The following is a 9,295-nucleotide window of genomic DNA, read 5'->3' as shown; positions in this document are numbered from 1 at the left end:
CAGTTCCTCAAGCTTGCAGTAAATATAGTGCTGGTGGGCAAACTGTACGTGCAGCGTAAGTTCCTCGTAATATAGATTAGAGTCAGTGGATTAGTCCGACCGGTGGGATACCACTTAAAAAAAAAACGTAAAAGGTTTCACTTTAAAAAGCCTACTTTTCAACTTCTTCCCTATCCCTTTGCTTTTTTTGTTGCAGGTTACATAGGAGGAAGACCAGACCAGGACAGCACGAGGACCATACCAGGACAGCACGAAGACCACACCAGGACAGCAGGAGGATTTAGTTATAATAAAAGATAGTTTAAGATAATTATTTTTATAATTAAATGTATAATTAAATTTATAATTACATGTGTAATTTTAATCTATTTATTCTTCTCCCCTTAGCACATTACACGCATGTGACATTTATATTTAATGTATTTTATTTATTCACAGGTTCCATGTTACTTCGATTCCATTCATGTTTTACTCCTCTTTTATCATTTTTTTATTTGGTTTTCCATTTTTCTCTTCATTATCGATAGTAATTGTAAAGATTTTCCGAATAAAACTCTTAGGGTGGGGCATAAGAGTGGGACTTATTAAAAATCATTCACGGGGTGATCATTTTCATTTGATTTTCTTTGGTTTCAATTTAATTCGGATGAGGACATCTTCAGGATGCACATCCCGGGTCTTCAGAAGCGGTTACCTCCTCGTGGTTAGACCTGGGCAATGGTATTTTACTTTCAGTATAATGTTTAACATATTTTATATGTTATACATTCCATTGCAAGTGAAATCCAGCTAAAGACCGCTTATCATAAACATTATAATCATAATTAGTTTCTTTCATTTTCCTAATTAATATCATATTACGATTCATTTCATTATTTTCCCTTTAATACTCCTTTCATATTTTATCCCACATTTTAAAATACTCGATTTATTTTCTAGGAACACTAATCTTGTGCATTCTTTCAGACGTTTTTGACGTGCAGTGCGGTCGGTAAAGCACGTCTCGGTCGCGTTCGCGTTCGCGTTCGCGATAAAAAACCTTTTTATAGTTTTTTATTTTCGTTACCGTCCACCCATCGTCACCCTAAGGGTAGGAGACCCATCGGGCATTCATCACTGAAGATTAAAAGTAAGTATAATTTTTCTATGAAACATTTTCTATGATAAATTTTAATAGTTTTCGATTACGACGAAGATATTAATCGTTCTTTTTCATTTTCTGTTTCAGAACATCATTGCAATCGAGCGCGTAGGCAATGAGGTACTCGAGTGTTTGCATCGTTAAACAAAAATCGGAAATTTTTCGGGTAAAGAAACTCCGAAAGTTTCTTTTATTCGGTTTATACGTGTGCCATCATCATCCTAAGGGTAGGAGACCCATCGGGCATTCATCACTGAAGATAAAAGGTAAATTAATTTTTCTATTAAATATTTCCTTAATAATTACTTATAATTTTTAAACTATAACAATGATTCTAATCGTTTTGTTCTTTTCTCTCTTTTCAGAAGGCTAAGTGTTAGTGCTAGTGTTTGATATTTGAACTGCGTGCAATGCAGTTGCAAAATTAGAATCAGTGTCGTGGCCGCGATAAGAAACACGTAAGTTTCTGATTTTCGTTGGAACCGAACCGAACCGTCTACGGCATCCTACGGATGGGTAGGAGACCCATCGGGCATTCATCAATCAAGATAGAAGGTAAATTCATTTTTCTATTAAACATTTCTTTAATAATTACTTGTAATTTTTAAATGGTAACAATGATACTAATAGTTTTCTTATTTTCTCTCTTTTCAGAAAGGTAAGCAAGTGTTGGTGTTTGATTTTTGAACTGCGCGCAATGCAGTTGTAAAAATTAGAGTCAGTGTTTGTACGAATAATTAAAAAATACAATTTTTATCGCGAAGTAGAGTCAGTGTTTGTACGAATAATTAAAATACAATTTTTATCGCGAAGTAGAGTCAGTGTTTGTACGAATAATTAAAATACAATTTTTATCGCGAAGTAGAGTCATGTTTGTTCGAATAATTAAAATACAATTTTTATCGCGAAGTAGAGTCAGTGTTTGTACGAATAATTAAAATATAATTTTTATCGCGAAGTAGAGTCAGTGCATTCGGTCATCGTCACCCTAAGGGTAGGAGACCCATCGTGCATTCATCAATGAAGATTAGAAGTAAGTATATTTTTCTATGAAACATTTTCTATGATAAATTTTTAATAGTTTTTGATTACGACGACGATATTAATCGTTCTTTTTCATTTTCTGTTTCAGGACATCATTGCAATTCGTGCGCGAAGCAATGTAACGGGAGTGTTTAATCGTTTATAATTATAATTTAAAATCACGGATTAGAAGCACGATCGTTCGTTAATAATAAATTCGGTCGCGTTTCGCGTTCGTGTTCGCGTTCGCGTTCGCGTTATTTTTTAGATTTATATATTCAATTAACTGCGAGCAATGCAGTTAATTGCATTAGAGTTTGTTCGTATAAAATTATAGTTTTTTAATTTGAAAACAGTCGTACAGACTGTTCGCGAAGTAGAGTCAGTGAAGTGCATCAGTGAAGTGCATCAGTGAAGTGACCGCCTATCGGGAGTGAAATTTTTTTTGCATTGACTGCGTGCAATGCAGTCTTTGAATTAATTGTAGAGTCAGTGTTTGTACGAATAATTAAAGTAACATTTTAATCGCGAAGTAGAGTCAGTGACCGGGCGTAAATTAAATTCGAATCATACGCGTATGTAGAGTCAGTGTTGTTCGCCGTATAATAAAAATTTCGGTTTCGCGATAAGAAACTTTTTTATAGTTTCTTATATTCGTTTACCGCGATATTAGAGTCACGGGAGTGCGGGGAAAAGTGCATCGAGGAATTCTCCGATGGATCTGATGGACGAGAGATGCAGCTGGACCATTTGCTACGAAGTAGGAGTGTTTTGGAGCCACCGCAGAACTTCTAATGCTATCTGTTCATATTGCATACATGTGTCATTTTATTTTAAAATGCACATCTATGTAATATAACAGTTAGCAGGTCGTGAGTAAAATTTAAAGTCCCTCCGGTGCTCAATCATGCCGAGGATGAAAGGTCCCAATCGGCACGAGTTACTGGTTGTAATTATTCCAAAAAATTATTGACGAGCACATGAGTGATTCCAAAAAAGGATTAGTCCTTTTTTGAAATTGCTCATGAAAATTGTATATTTTATTGTATGTTATATTATTAGTTCAGGATAGGTCTTCTTGTCTCATCGGTTAAATTCATTTAATTAACAGTGCAATTAATTAATGCACTTTTTTTTTATTACGTGTTTCGTTCGCGTTTAGTAGTGGTGAAATCGAGTATTAATTTACTCGATTTCGTCCAATAAAGCATGTAATAAATGTCTTACATGCATTGCTTCGTACTTAGTTTATTTAATCGCGATTTTATTTTCGATATAATACAAAAATGAGCAAGAAGACAAACCCATTCGCGACGGATAGATTGGCAATTAATGGCGGCTCAAAGCCCAGTTCTTTCATTAGAACAGCCATTTAACGAAAGAGTCGTCCGAGATTTTTATTATTTTTTTAAATTCTTAAAATCTTTTTAAAGTCATTAAAATGACTTGTAGAGTCATAGCCCGCTTAGATTATGAAGAACTTTTTATATATATAATCAAATCTTAGATTAGGATTTTCAGCAATTAATATACTAATCCCCGTTTCTCCCCCCTATACTTTCTGCGTTCTCATTTATGCGTGTGCCCAGGTGTTACACGTATGGGTGAGAAACGGTTAGTATGGGTTTAGTTTTAAGTTTTTCCCCCCATTTGGCGTCTGTCATTGTGCTAGTGATTGCACGGTGTACATTGCACATGTGTGTGCGGTTAGGAATGTGCATTGTACATCGTTTCGCGATACGTAATACCGCGCTTATTATTTTTTAAAGTTATTGAATAAAAATAACTTGTAGAGTCACGCGTACGATACGAAATTTTCTTTTTTAACAATCGTTTTGCATAGTAGAGTTACCGCATTTATTTGTGGAAACTATGATATACTCGTATAAACTAGTATGCATATATACTAGTTTATACTTGTATTTTTGCATTAGTATTTATGCAATAATCACTAGCCTTGACAGACGATTACAGCAATTGGTACGTACTCCCATAAATTTAGAAAACGCGTTTGAACTAGGGTGTCGGAGGTGCCCCGGGGCATGCTCTCTAGTTTAGGCTTTTGCACCCTGGTGGTATGTGTGAGAACCGTGGAGTGTGTGGGTGGGTATGCATGTGTATTTTTTTGAGCGAATGTGAAACTTTAATTATAAGTAGGTAGGACCCCGGAATGGCACGTGGCATACTTGCACTTTTCAGTGCGAGTCCCCACCTCCGGGTTTTATACGGAATTGTCACAAAATTATATCTTTTTTATTCTATCTTGCTTGACTTGTAAATCTTTTTTGTGACAATTCTGTAATATGTATTATGTATCATGATTCAAAGGGATTTGCAACCATTTAAGAAATTCATTTCTATTTCGATTCTATCTCGAACGAGATAGAGTCGAAATCAAATCCGCAAAACCTTTGATGAATTGATACTTAGTTTTAAGTATATAACTAGCACTTCGCACTATCGCGATTTAGTTTTGAAATGTTTCATATAATTTAATATAAAGAATAAATTAAATAAAAATATTGCAAAGAAATGCATGCATTTTTAGTATTATTTTTATTTCAATTCGATTATATTACTCGATAGTAAAAGTGCGAAGTGTTATAGGTCATCGATTAGCATAATTAACTGCTCGGACATTCGATTAAATGTGCTCGTGTAATATGTGCACAGTCGATGAACTTTTAAGTTCGTTGATTGTCCACGAGCTAGGATAGCTAACGGGAAACGCGAATGCATTTTGTAATAATTAATAAATAGAGTCACCCCCTTAACGAACATCGGAATTATTTGCAAAGATGTATGATGAAAGAAAATAAATGGAATTATTTCATATGTATATTGTAATGTGAAATGTATTTCATTTATATTAGTGTTATAAGCAGTTGAGAGTAATTGGTGAAAATGTCTTGAAGTCGTTTCTAAATTGTACGACCATAATTTGGCATATTATAACGGTTTGGTATTAGAATAGAATCGATACTTTACATGGTTAATAATATTCCTTTCGGCGATGAGATATCTCTCGACCAAAAGGTAATAATTATTTTCAATGTAAAAAGCTCAGGATGTTTTACTAATCACATTTTTCTTTTTCAGGGTTGTGTTAGGGTCGGTTAGGTTTTTTTTTATTATAGAATCAGGGACGATTCTAATTCTATATCATTAATCGTTGTAATATGCCAAATTATGCGAATACTTTTTGGAACGATTGACGTTTTTGGTCAAAGATTCTTTTCATGCTCGCACGTAGGGAATGTCCGACAGTAGGCTTGAAGAAAGAAGAGGCTAAAAGCCGAAGAGGCCCCCACTTAATTGTGGCTCAAGAGGGCAACTACAGACTTAATGAGTTATTTTCAAATTCAACAGCATGGTTGAATTTTTTGAGAATAGCTCGTTGGTCATTTGATATTTTTATTGTTTTATTTTTTGTTTTGCTCGTCAATAATTTATAATGGTTATTAAGAATGGTAATAATTAAAATAGTTTGCTTTTTGTTACAGGTGACCATCGTTGGATTTGCCATACCACCCACCAAATACCATATATAATTTTTCCTTAAAATAAATCGAGTATTAAGAAAATTTAATTTTATAAATGATATTTCATTTAAAAGATAGAAAATACTTTAAAATCATGATAGAGTACAATACCATTCCCGAATTCCCCCTCCAATATCATATCATTTTCTAATTTCCTATTACACACAGTTTCCCCATTTTTCATTCTTCATTTCATTCTTCATTTCATTCGTAGAAACTAATTATGTTATAATGTTTTTTAATGTCTCTTTTATTGTTTTAGGTATTAAGATTTAATCGATTATTATATTATGTATTGAATTAATTTGCATTTTATTCTGTTTTAGGATATGATTAATTCCAATGCATTTGTAAGTATTGGATTTTGATCTAGAAAATGAATAATGCTTTCGTTGCATTCATTGGTTCTTCTCAAATCTAAACTAATCTTTCTGTTTTCTTTTTCAGGTTCGTTTCCAGTATTTTTTTCAATGGGTAGCGAGTAGATTCTTTCTTTGCTAAGAAAGGTCTACTTCAGGGATGCGACCCTGCCCACGCGAGCCTTGATTCTATCTTACTCTCAAAGATAGAATCATGTCCTTACCTAAAATTCCACCCACACCAAAAGATCCTTTTTTAAATATTTTATTGACAGGATGAATTATGTAACGGGGGACCAGAAGTCGACAGAATTATGGTAAAAGGTAGTATATATATATAGTTATAATTATTTTTAATGCATTTTCTTTGTTCGTAGGTTCCATGGAACAACCCATAATTGTATACTTTTTGTATTATTTTACTTTATTTAACGTAAATTGAAAATTATTATCTATAAAAATAAAAAAAAATGTCATTTTCGTATGTAGATTTATCGAAATTATATTGAAGTGTTTTAGTTTTCAATGAAAATAATCAATGTTACTTAAATTCTTCTCAGATGTATTCCTAGTTTTATGTTTGCGTGAGTAAAATTATTGTTAATGCACTTTTATGTTTTTACAGATATCACGGATCAGACCAAATTTTTATAGATACCATGGATAATTCATTGCATTTTTGCAAATCTAAAATAATGTTTTCTTTTTCTTTTTCAGGTTCGTTTCCAGGCCCGCTTTTCTTCTTCTTCCATACGCCTTTGTTTTTTTTGTTACAGACTCAATAGGAGGAGGACCACACGAGGACCACACGAAGACCAGCCGAGGCCCAAAAGAGGACCAAAAGAGGACTTATTTATAACAAAGTATAGTATAAGATAATTAAATGTTTAATTAAGTGCATAATTTTAATCTATTTATTCTTCTCCACTCAGTATCGCACGCGTGTAGTATTTATTTTTAATGTATTTTTAATTTATTTTATTTTTTCATAGGTTCCATATTATTTCGACTCCACTCACTTTTCACTTCTCGTTTATCATTTTGTTTTTTAGTATTCCAACTTCTTATTCTCTTTATTGTCAATAGTAATTGTATTGATTTTCCGAATAAAACTCTTAGGGTGGGGCCTAAGAGTGGGGCTCATTAAAAATCATTCACGGGGTGATCATTTTCATTTCATTTTCTTCGGTTTCAATTTAATTCGGATGAGGACATCTTCAGGATGCACATCCCGGGTCTTCGGAAGCGGTTACCTCCTCGTGGTTAGACCTGGGCAATGGTATTTTACTTTCAGTATAATGTTTAACATATTTTATACGTTAAACATTCCATTGCAAGTAAAATCTAGCCAAAGACCGCTTACAATAAACATTATAATTGTAATTAGTTTCTTTTAACTTCCCAATTGAAATCATATTCCTTTACTCCTTTCCTTAATTCCTTCTATCCATTTAATATACAGAAACTAATTACTTTATAATGTTTTTTAATAAGTTTTCTACATTTACAGGTAGTCTTTTCCTAGAATTTCCCTCACCAACCATCATATTTTTAATAACATGTATCTTTAATATTATTAATATTATAACAATTGTTGTTAAGAGGTTGTACCTGTTTCCAATCGAAAATTTTATAACGCGATGCTTCGAATTGCTTCGTCCAAATGAGACGAAAAAACGGAGACAAAATTTGTCTCCGCGTGAATCGTGATTATCTTTGTCAAAGAAGAGGCAGGTAGTTAATTGACGGTAGCGAAATGTTCACGGGGGGTACCGGTGTCATTTCACGCGCTTATTATCGTTCATTTTAATTAGAGGCAGCAGTTTACTTTCTGACTACTCTTCGAATGGTGTTTCGAAACGGTACGTTGAAAAGCGAAACAAAAATTGGAGAATAATCGAGAGAAAAAGGGAGAATGTGATAAATACAGGAAGCAGCGGGGGGTGTCCACGTGGAAAAGGTAAAGAAACGCATTTTCGGAGACCGGCTGGTGTGATCGAGGCGAAAAAAAGGACAGATACGTCCCTGTGATCCTGATTACGTACGACTACGATTACCATGGCCACCATTACTAATATCGTTTCACTGTTATTCGTTTATTCGAGAAATAAGGAAGCCCCGCGGTGATACGCGAGTCTTCTTCTTCGTCCTGCTGATTTTTTATTTCTTTTTTTTTAACAAATTCCCCCTTACCCACTTATGTTATGGTGGTGGTGGAGGAAAGGGGTTTTATCTTCTTCTTATTTCTTTTTTTCCTTTCCTATCTCTATCAGATATTCCATGCTAGTATCCAACCTTGACAGCTCCTGAATTCTTTTCAACTCTGGGATACCCTGCCGTTCTTGTTACGCGTCCCGCGGTGAATCTAATTCCTCTAATCTCTAAGACACGAGTTTTTAGACGATTTTCTTTTCCCATTTCTCGTGGGAGTATCATTACATCGGGATACAAGTGTAATATAAATCATTTTTAAAAGAAACGTGATTTTTAATTATGCTTTAAATATATTATTACGTATCTCGACGTTTAGTGATCGATGTTCAGTTGTGTCATCACAAACACACACTTCCTATTATTATGTATCATTTTTATATTTTAATTAATTTTTTTTTTGGTTATGTATTATGCAACAATGGGTAATGGTCATGATTTAAATCAAGGATAAATTATCATCGATAGGGGGGTGGGAGGGAAAGAGAAAGAGACACACGATAAGGTTTAATTTAATTTAATTTTATTTCGTTTCGTTTTATATTTTTTATAAAAGAAGAAATAAAAACAGGGTGATCTTACCCTGGAGGTATTCCACGCGTCGGACAATTAAAATTGTTTTAATCGTTGGTTGTAATTGCATCGAATTAGGGATGCCATTTCTCTCTTTCTCTTTGAAGTCTTTGATTATTATTGTTCGTCGTGCGAACGAAATAACAGACGGATAGAGAAGTAGTAATAGTAGTAGTAGTAGTAGATGGGTTAAAACGATGAGGAAAGAAGAAGAAGAAGAAGAGAAACGAGTGTGTGTATGTGTGTGAGAGAGAAAGAAAGAAAGAAAGAAAGAAGGACACAGGATTAAGGGTGGTAGAACGAAATGTTTCAACCGAAGGGGATCACTTAGGGGAATACGTCTCGGTGATTATTGGCCGTGATAATGATCGAGTCCCTGCAAGTTGTCTATGGCGTGATTGTAGGTCGCGTTTGGATCCTTAGGCCATGTGCGAGGGTGGTTATTA

This window comes from Polistes fuscatus, unplaced genomic scaffold, assembly GCF_010416935.1.
Source record: "Polistes fuscatus isolate 324 unplaced genomic scaffold, CU_Pfus_HIC Scaffold26, whole genome shotgun sequence".
Taxonomy (NCBI): domain Eukaryota; kingdom Metazoa; phylum Arthropoda; class Insecta; order Hymenoptera; family Vespidae; genus Polistes; species Polistes fuscatus.
This window is presented reverse-complemented; position numbering follows the sequence as displayed.